The sequence below is a fragment of the Gallinula chloropus genome (assembly GCF_964237585.1).
Source record: "Gallinula chloropus genome assembly, chromosome: 1".
Taxonomy (NCBI): domain Eukaryota; kingdom Metazoa; phylum Chordata; class Aves; order Gruiformes; family Rallidae; genus Gallinula; species Gallinula chloropus.
The window spans coordinates 215,806,963-215,817,616 of record NC_140085.1 but is presented as its reverse complement, the minus strand read 5'-3'; the positions used below and the strand labels follow the sequence as shown (position 1 = coordinate 215,817,616).

At 51.3% G+C, this 10,654-nt stretch overlaps 1 long non-coding RNA gene across 2 annotated transcripts; it reads right to left on the bottom strand.

Moving 5' to 3' along the window:
* Window positions 1–387: 387 nt before the first annotated feature.
* On the bottom strand, window positions 388–4,835 carry LOC311202945. 2 transcript variants are annotated; one of them, XR_014617945.1, is made up of 4 exons: window positions 4,511–4,835; window positions 2,423–2,660; window positions 1,558–1,654; window positions 388–711 (listed from the first exon to the last, which is right to left on the bottom strand). It is a non-coding gene; the product is annotated as an uncharacterized lncRNA (long non-coding RNA). The 2 variants fall into 2 exon arrangements; XR_014617946.1 differs by lacking the exon at window positions 4,511–4,835 and having other exon boundaries at window positions 2,423–3,711.
* Between the last annotated feature and the right edge of the window lie 5,819 nt (window positions 4,836–10,654).

Below are 10,654 nucleotides of genomic sequence, written 5' to 3'. Positions count from 1 at the left end.
CCCAGAACCCCTCAGAGACACACCCCCCCCCGAAAGAGCCCCCCCCACGATCCCCTAAAAAGGCCCTTAGGGCCCCCCAACTCCACAAAGAGCCCCCCCAAAAAACCCAGACCCCCCAAACAGACCCCATAAAGAACCCTAACCACCCCCCAAAAAACCTGAGACTCCTTAAAGACGCCCCCAAGCCCCTCACATCCCCCCCAAAATGAGACCCCATAAAGATCCCCTCAAAGAACCCCACACCCCCCCTTAGAGAACCCCCCCCAAAAGCCCTAGACCCCACCAAAAAGAGACCCTGTAAAGACCCCACAGTCCCCCAAAAAGAGCCAACCGCCCTGACTCAGCTGCTGCCAGCCCCATCGATGGAAAGATGCCACAACAACAGTGGCCTTGGCCACGCTTTCTTGGAAACAACTGGTTCCCTCATCACCTCTGAATAATAAAAATTCGAAGGCATTTTACAACAATGTCCAATACAACAGTAAACTGCTGCCAAGTATAACCCAGAAAATTGTTAGCCGATTCTCCTCTGTCGAAACCGTTGCCAGCTTTGGGCTGAGATGCCTCCAAGGTTTGGTCACCTTCGTCTTCAGCCAACATTGCCAAGTCTCTTGGCTGTTCTTCTGGATCCCCTGGAAGAAGACTGGTGACTGCCTGGAGAAGTGACTCAATCTGCTCTTCTGTTAGTCTTTCCTCACTTTCTTCCACCATCTGCAGGTCAAAAACCAATACATTGTTATTCAATCCATACTTCCTTCCTCAGCTCCAAACAGGAAGACTCAGCCCCAGTAAATACTGCTGTCAATGGATGCAAGACGTAGCCTGAACTCATCACAAAAGCATTTTACAAAGTGGAACTCTTGTAATATTGATAACAACACAAAACAAAAAAGCTCCCTTGTTAGCCACGACAGCTGGCATGCCACAGTGAGACCCTGCTTCTGTTACAAGGAGAACACCACGCTCAGAACAGGCTTTCCTCCTAAAGCCTCTCAGCCTAAGAAAAACCAAACCAAAATACCCAAAGAATTCCCACAAACTAGAAACCCCCACAAAGCCCAAAAACCAAAGAAGCCACAAACCCCCATTAAAGACACACACAAACCCCAGACCCCACAAGAAAAGCTGCGGGAACTCAAAACACCACAGAAGCCCCTAGCCCTCCCCCAAACCCGCAACCCACAGAACCCCAAAGCCTTCAAAAGGCAGAGAACCAAAACCCCCCCTTAGAACCCCAGTTAAAAAAAACAAACCAACAGAAAAACCTCACAAGCCCACACTAACCCCACAAATCCCAGACCCTGTCAAAAAACCAACCCACCCAACCCCTATAGCCACAAAAACCAGGAAAAAAAAAAAATCAGTAAAACTACAAACACCTTACCAACCTCCTTGGCTCATTTTCTGAGAGGAGCCTGCACCAGCAGACAGACTAACACATTTTAATCCGAAACTCGGTTCTCTGCGTTCTTTCTCTGCCCCTTCTCTACATCCTTTTCTTTCAACTTCCTCTTCCTACCCACAAGGCTGTCTAAACCAATGGATAGAAACACTAACCCAGGTAACAGCACATCCAGTTCAGATAAAGGCAATGAAATCACCAGCGCCAATACTACGACCTTCTTACAGGTACCACAAGCTCCCAAGAACTCACCTGTAACAGGAAAAGAGGAGAAACCATAGAGACCTTAAATGCAATACGCCAAAACCCGAAAGAGACTTATTCTTGTATATTGAATGTTAAAATCACATGCATAATTACTGAATTCTTTACAGCTGAAAAAATATTTTTAGAAGACGACCCTGACAGTCTACCTGCAACTGCTGCAAGATGTCTATAATAAACCCCCACAATTTTCTGTAATTAAAAACAAAACAAAACAAAAAAAAAAACAGGAAAGAATGCAATCAATCATCCAGGTAATTCTGAGTTAACTGATGCCCTGAATGGGACAAGTCGAACCCAAGCTAACACCAGCCAGTTTACTGCAATGCTTGTCTAGCATACACATATATAAATCAAAATGACATGTGGCTAGAGGCCAGGTGCAAAAAAAATAAGACATTTGCACACCACAGCAGACAACCTGCCGAGGGCCACGATATGATATGCTGCAGCAGAGTCTTGTGGCTGTTCGCTCAAACACGCTGGTGGAATAGTCTGCATAACCGGCCCTGTGCACGATTTACATGGGGTTTTCTAAGCTATGCCTGATGTGGCTAAGGGATTTTTACTGGGCAATCCTGGTTTAAGACCAGTCTCGGCTCCTAAGGAATGCCAGCCAACAAAGATGTTTTCAGCCGTTAACAAGAGGAACAGAAATCCAACGACGAGCTGCTGCTTTTAAAACGTGGAGTCATCATTGTGACAAATGGCACCACACAGATCTCTGTTAACACATTTGTAGACAAAGTGGAAGACCTGGGGTTGGGGACAGCTGTGCAACTCAGCCTTCATTTCCCGAGGGCAGGTATGCTCCGTCAGCTGCTGCCAGGTGTCGTCGACAACAAGAAACGGGCTGCACTCTGCCGGCTTGTCCACCTCGAACTTCTCAGCGCAGAGCTGGCGAACATCTTCGGTGGTTATAGACAGTCTCACCAGGAAAGATCTTTCCTGTACACCCACAGTACACTCCCTGGAACGCAACATGAAGGTGGTTCTGTAGAATGAGAAAACACACATCAGCAACTCAAAAACCCCAACAGCTGAAGCGTCAGCAACAAACCTGTCCCCACACTGAGACTCACCCCCGCGATTCCCACGCCCGACAGCCACCTCGCCAACTGCAATACTGGTGGCAAAACTGTGGCAAGCGGAACAGAAATTCCTAAGCCAACACCCTCCTTTCCTCATATTACACTCTAACCCTGCAATTACAGCCAAACAGGACTTGTCCTGCCGAGCAAAACCAGGAAACAAAATGCAGTGAGGCTAAGCAATGTCTGAGGCAGCAGGGTCGAGAGATGGTGCCGCTGCACTACTGCCACAAAACAGGCACCTCCTATGGCCGTGTCAGTCAGAAGGAATAAGAAAAAAGCCTCTGCCAGTGGCAGCAAACGGTGCTGATCCCCAAGTTACTGCGTGATAAGCCATCTGCATTCTTATGCTGCAGCACGCAAAGTGTTTTAGGGTGCTTCAGTCCAGTCAGGACACTTTCATTGCATTAAACCGGTGACCATCTGGGGTCCGAGCCCGATTTAACCGGCTTTCCCATGACAGCTTTTTTTCTTTTTTACAGTAAGGCTTAGAGGGAAGCAGAAAGAAAGCTTCCTCGGCAACATTAGGCTAAACCCTAATGGCAAAAGCCTCGTGGCAAAAGCTGGACCTTTTTTCTGTGTTGAAACTGACATGTTCTTACAACTCCGATAACATGGAAAAAGTCTAAGTGCACCCTACAAGGAAATGCAGTTCTACCTTTCAGAAAGCATTTAAAGAGGAAAAAAAACCAAGCAACAACTGGGGGAAAAGCAACCACAAACATCTTTTGAACACATGAACAAAGCAAGCTGCTGTAGTGTGCTTTTTTTTAAAAAAAAAGACATTAACTGTGGTTACAGACTGAAAAAGATACAATTAAAGGAAGTGGAAAAATGGCACAGTGAGAAAGACCTGTTTATCAACTCAGCGGGTGCCAATGTCTGTATGCTAAACCAATCAGGCACGCTAAATCACAATGGCAAAGATGTACATTGCACAAAAGCAAGCCAGCAAAAGCTACCATTGAGAAGGCGGTTCTACCACTTAAGTTCCAAGAAGCACTCTTATCTTTAACAAAGTATTTTTACAGCTTGCAAACTGAAACACTGAAGCTTTGCAGCAGCATTTAAACGAGGTCAGGACTGACCCTGACGAAACAGGGCCTATCCGTTTCTGTTACCGGGGTGAAGCAATTATGAAAAATCAGCCCTAGAGGAGGAAAATCAAGCTGCAGTTTTAGTTCCTAATGTATGTAACACACAGATGTTTTTAAAAGCACGCGCTTTAGACAGACGGGACTGCTTCGAGAAGAGGCTGAAGCTCCCACAAGCACTCCTAACATATACTAAGTATCAAAGTTATTTATGGAGCGGCAGAAAATTGTACTCAATCATCCTCACAATATGGCATGTTTTGCCTTTTCATCCTAGAGACGGAGGGAGGATGAAGGCCTTCCGGGGTCCGATAGCTGATAAAACTGCAGGAGCCCATCACAAGTGTAGCTACCACATTGTTAAGTCACGATGACTCCCCCTGCTCGATCGAAAATATCTCACCTCATAAGGCAGAGTCCATCAGTAGATTCCCAGGTCACACAGGCCTGCACTCTGCGAGCTGAACAGCTTTCTGTACTTCCACTTTACAGCGGAACCATGAGACTCTCTTGTTATGCTACTGATGTTGCCAACTTTAGGACCACCCTTGGATGGATTTCTACTCCAACAATGTCATCAAAATCTGCGCTGTGAAGAAGAACCCAGCTTCCCTAGTCCTTTGCTTCATTTTAAGAAAAATAAACGAATGGCAGGTTACCTTCTCCATGCAGAAAACACAGATCCATCGATTCCACCACGTACTCAACTTCAGTATCCAGCTCCAGCATGTCACGCCTACTCACCCAGTGTGATAACACAGTCAAGAAGTCATCATTTTCATTCAGCCTCCCTGAGACAAAGGGAATAGAGACAGTCAGAGACAAACTGCGCTTTCCTTACCAGCCTCACCGTTTGAAAGGAAAGTGTTGCTTCGCTGCCTTCGCTGAGAAGTACATCTGTATTACTCTAGATCCTCCTGTAACCAGTGCGCAGCAAAGTGGGTGTCACCTGACACTGGCTGGACAGGACGCCAATGCCAGCTTCGTCCCATACTCTCTAGCGAGCGCAAATCTGACGATGCACACTTTGAGGCGTGCTCTCCTCAGGCAGCAACTCTGTCTTCTGCAGGATCTGCTGGAGATGCCCCTCGTTTCATGAACTGCTGCCAACAGCACCTGCATTTATGGAGAATAAAGCATATTCAAGGGCCAGCTTGCTGCCTGGGACAGTGAGATATAGAATGAAAAAAAAAAAAAGAACACCAGACAACAGGCTAGAGAAATTGTTGGAGAAAACAAGACAGGTGCAGATCACGACAAAGAGATGGAAAAGGAAAGTAACTGCAGTGGCCTGCAGGACAGAGATGGAAGACGAAAAAAGGAGGAAGAGAAAGCAGGAAAAAAGCACAGAGAGAAAAAGAAAAGGGAGAGGGAGATGAAGAAAGAGAAAGGGAGAGAAGAAAAGGGAGCAGGACAGTAGAATAGAGAAGTACAGGCAAGGGAAAAAAAAAAAATATCAGAGGAGTAGTAAGAAAGGGCAGGGGTCAGTGGAGGGCTGGGAAGGACCAAGACTCACAAGAAGGACAACAGGTTCTGGATGGGTAACCACCCAACTCTTAAACTTTTGGGGACTTCATGGGTACAAGGTATCCAAGAAGAAAGCTCAAATAGCAAGCCAAACAGTAATGTCTCCAATGGGCTTGGACATTTCACAAGGGCAACAAAGGTTGGGGACAGACCGAAAACAGGCAATTTGTGCTATTCCAGAGCCTCGGGCAGTACATGAACTGAGAGCCTGTCTGGGAATGGCGGGATGGTGTCGGGTCTGGATCACGCATTAGGGTCTAACAGACAAACTGTTATATGAAGACCAGAAATCTATCCCTTTGATATCTAAGGGACACCAAAAAAAGGCTTTTTGGAAACTTAGACTAAAGCCCAGGTCTGGAGGAGCATCGGAGAACTCAAGCCACGCGAAGCACCGTACCTGACTTATTCTCCAGAGCCCCTAAACCCGTCTGCAGACTCTCAGCAGCAGCAAGACTCGCTTTTCCAGTCAATGCTTCGAATCTGTTCGATGTCTGGCTGGGGAACAAGCACTCCCGGCTCCTGAGCATTCCTCTGCCGCACCAGCTGCAGGTTTTCCTGTAGCTCTTTCCAAGAGCCGTCTGCGGCATGAAACCCTCTCGACGGGGCTTCAGTGGGGCCCTTCAACGGCTTCAGAACGCGCTTGCGCACGGCCTTCTCCAGGACGGCATCTGCAAGGGCAAAGCACAAGTCCAGACCAGCTCCTCCTCTCCAGCAGAGCCGAGACCAACGCAACCATTCCCAGAACAGGCACTGGAGTGCAAGACCTACTTGCCAGGGCCCGTCTGTTACAGTAGCTGAGGCTGCACACGTTTGCTGACGAGGAAACAAAAGGCAGAGCAGAACCTGTGCTCCATTTTCATTTACGGTAAAAACTTTTAAAAACCCTGCGAGCCACGGAACCTCCAAAAACCCACTTAAAACCAGAAAAGAAACCCAAACCCGAAAACCAACAAAAGACCAAAGCAGAATAACCACCGAGCCGAAGAAACCAGCAAACCCGGAAACCCCAGACACCACAAGAACCCCCGATAACCACTGAACGCCACAGCAGCCACAAGAGAAGCCCTAAGCCCTCCTCTGCCAAAAGAGCCCCGCGAGACAGAAAACCCACAAGCCGCAACTAGAGAGAGACACAGACCCACGCAAACCCCCAAATCCCCCCAAACCTGCCAGCCCCGCGGCCCGGACACGCTCAGACTGACCGGAAGAGCCCAGTCGCGCCCCGCCCCGCCGGCCCCTTCGGTGCCCCGTGTCTCCCGTGCCGGCTGCTCGGGGAACGGGAGCTCTGGCCCGGCCGCACCCCCAAGCCCCCGCCGCGACCCCCTCCGCGCACTGCCCGCGCGGCGCGGAGCCCCCCCTCCCGGCCCAGACACCCCGCCGGACGCCGCGGAGACACGTCCCGGCACGGACCGGCGCCGGCAGAAGGCCGGCCGCGGCTGGGGGGGGGTGGAAGGCGCGGCGCCTCGCCGCCCGCGCGCCCCGCACCGACCCCCGGCCCGCCGCGACCACTCGCGCCGCGACCCGCCGATCGCCCGGCCCCGGCCGACCCCGCGACGGGCGGCGGAACCGGAGCCTCACCGGGAGGGAGCGCCGAGCCGGGAGGGAGCGCCCGGCACGCAGCCGGGACCGGCGGCGAGAACCGAGGCGAATTCCGCGCGCTCCGCGGCGGATGCCGGGACCTGGGCGAGCCTCACTGCGCGTGCGCACGGCGCACTTGCCGGCATCCCCACGGGGCGAATTTCGCGCGCTCCGCGGCGCGGGGGACACCTCCCGGCACGCACTTTGAACGGATCTGTTCCGCAACGCGCATGCACAGGGTTCGCCTTCCGGCATTCCGCGGGGCTCCACATCGCCCCAAAGCGCATGCGCAGGGAACTCCTGGCAGCTCAGTGCGCTGTACTGCGCATGCTCCTCGGTCCCGCAGCGCTACCGCGGCGCGGTCGCTAGGCAACGGCGGCGCCCGGCCTTGGAACGCTCCTCCTTTTTCTTTTATTTGAGCTGTTGCGAGTTTTCAACTTGCTGTAGTATTTGTTTGTGGTACAGCCGTGGGGTTAGCGATGTGGAAAAAAACATCACCTAATTTTCAGCTTTGTCTCATTTCTACAACCCAGTGCTCACTGGGGGGTGCAATGGCGGTGGGTGACTGTGCTGAGCACCCCTGTAGTTTATTACGGTGTCGGTAGCACGCAGCATTTCATAAAAGCATTAATTGTCATTTATACACACAAAGCCCAGCGCGGCAGCAGAAAGCAGCGCGGACCCGGCCAGGAAGTTTCTCTCCTCAGCTGCGCCGGCCCTTAAGGCGAGAGCAGCGCTGCTCACGCACCCCTGCTTTCACCTGCTGCCCAGCAGCCACACACTTGCCAGCTTCTCGTACTGCCCGGCTTCGGAACAGGCCGGAAGGCACCCAGGAAGCTGGCAGGGTACAGGGACAGGGCACGTCACCCAAAATAAGCAGAGGGCGACGCCACACCAATGACACCGTGCCCAGCGTAAAGGGAGGCTGGGGGAGGGAGGAGCGCACGGCTCCAGGATGTGCAGATTGGAGACAGGCCGGCTCTGGGGCAGCTCTGAGCTGTAGATCCTCAGCTGTGCAGTTGGGGGAGAAACTGCCTCCCAGCCCCAGCAGGGAGCCAGATGGGGAGACACGGCCAAATAAATGAAATCACGGGACAGGGAAAGGGACATTCAAAACGAGGGGCACAGAACAGGCTCAAGAGAGATGGAGAAAGAAATCGACTGGTGACAAGGTGCTACACCCTCAAACCCCAGAAACACAGAGCTGGGCAGAGAGAGAGAGACAGCAGCAATACCAACGGGCTACAGAACTGAGAGGGAGGAATGTAAAAATAGTGGCTGGTGCCCAGGCAGAGAGAGAGGGAGAGACAGATGGAGAAGGCAGAAAAGAGCCAGGGGCCATGGGGCAGAGAGAGCGGCAGGAGGATCTCAAAGACAGCAACTTGGAGCCCATCCGAGCGAGATGGAGAAAGCAGGAACGGGCATCAGAACGCAAGCCAAAACTTCCCACAGCAGCAGGGGGAGGAGAGGGGGGCAGGGGAGGGCTCAAGATACAGGAAAAGGGTGATGGGGTCCCAAGACTCACAGCAGCTCTTGCACTAGGTGCTGCCAACGCCTCTTTCTCCTTCTCTCCACCCTTCCTTTTTGATAACTCCAGAAGCTTGGCTCACAGCTCTGAGGAGACATGGCTCCACAGACGCGCAGCCTTGCTTGAGTGGTTCGCGGGTACAGACCTGGCAACACATGTGGCGGCAGCCTGACCTGCTGCAATCTGCGAAGAGGGATCCTTTTTCCCCCAGTGAGCCTGGCTCTCTCTCACCTGCAGCAGGAGCCAGCTGCCAGCCTGCCCTCCTTTCTTCTTCACCTTCCTCTGGCCTCTGCAGCTTCCCCTGCGGCCCACGGCTAGTACGTGCTCCTCTGCCCATCCCTATCCATGCACTACCATAGAAGACCTGCCAAGGGCTGAGGAGAGAAAACTATGGGCAGCATGCAATTCAATATGAATCAAGGTGAAGACATTTATTAAGAGACATCACAAACTTTATATGCTTTTTACTGCAAATGTAGCATTTAGATGACTGCTGACTGGTTACATATGCTAATCACAGACAATACATGCACTATGTCCATTAAGTTGATTGGTTAGTAAATATAGAAGGTTCTGATATGCATATTCTATACCTAAGCATTAATAGTTTCTCTTTGAGGTCTAAAACTATCTGCACACCTGCTGTGCCGACCATTCATCATGGCTGGTTCATGACATGTTCACTTACTCCCAAATACATTCCCACAACTCCTTCAACTCCTCCCTGGTTGAGGGCGGTCCGCAGCCCTGCCTTCAAAGCCACCGTGTCATAGAATCACAGAATCACAGGTGTTGGAAGGGGCCTTGAGAGATCATCAGGTCCAACCCCTCTGCTAAAGCAGCTCCCCAGCTCATATTGCACAGGGCAGTGTCCAGATGGGTCTTGAATATCTCCACAGAAGGAGACTCCACACCCCCTGGGCAGCCTGTCCCAGGGCTCTGTTACCCTCCCTGTGTAAAAGTTCTTCTGCATGTTGGTGCAGAACTTCCTGTGCTTCAACTTGCAGCCATTGCCCCTTGTCCTGTTCCCACAGACACTGAAAAGGGGCTGTCCATTTCCCCCTGCATCCCATACTTAAGATATTGATAAACATTAATAAGGTCCCCCCTTAGTCTTCTTTTCTCCAGGCTGAACAGCCTCAGATCACTCAGCCTTTCCTCATAGGGGAGATGCTCCAGGCCCTTCATCATCTCCATGTCCCTCCTCTGGACTCTCTCCAGGAGATCCCTGGCTTTTTTGGTGTTAGTAGTGACAAATGACCAATAGTACATGGACCCCCTACCATGGCAGATAGAAGGCCTGACCATGCCCATTCTCCACATATTAAAAACACCCCTGGGGGTAACCTCTGTGATGATGGAACTCCCAACATACCTGTTGTGCTACCACACGAAGCCGAGGCGTTACAAAACACCTCGGTACTTGGCGACACATCCTGTGTTGGCAAGGTGCGGCCACCCTTACAGCATGTCCCAGTGAACAGCACACACCAGAGGCTGTGTGTGCTCCCCAGAATCTGCAGCTCTTCTGGCTCTGCAGCCACAGGCAGCTTGGGGTAGTTGTCAATAAGGCTCCATAGACTGTTGGAAGAGCGATACCACTTCCCAGAACCACTGGTATTCACGTAAATCTGTGTGTTATTTGGAAGTGGAAGCCCCACCAGACACGTATGAAATGGCTGTTCTGGCATCGCCAGCGATGCACAGAAGGTTGTCTGGTTCAGTGCTCTAGACAGTCACCCATACATTCGTGCCGTTCCATGGCGTCAGATGGTGAGGGTGGTAAAAGGAGGAGCCACTCCCCACACTCGCTGCGTTATCAGGAGTGTCAGGATGCAGGTAACACTGGCTCCATGTTTTGTGCAGACACCCACTGTGGTCCACAATCCTTGGTCAGATAGATGTCGCCACTTCCCTGATCACAAACACAGGCGTATTCCAAGGACTGTCATATGGTTCAATGTGTCCCACAGCAAGACCCGTATTTCGCAGTGGTTGCACTTAGAACACTCAATTTTGGTTACTGGGACCAGGATCTAGTCCTGGTTCATGCAGGCTTGCTCTCTGCTGCAGCACAGCTTTATCCACTTGGTTCCTGTATCTGTAATGACACAGGAATATCCCCTTCCCCAAGTCAGTAATTTAATCATTCTTTCTCATGTACCTG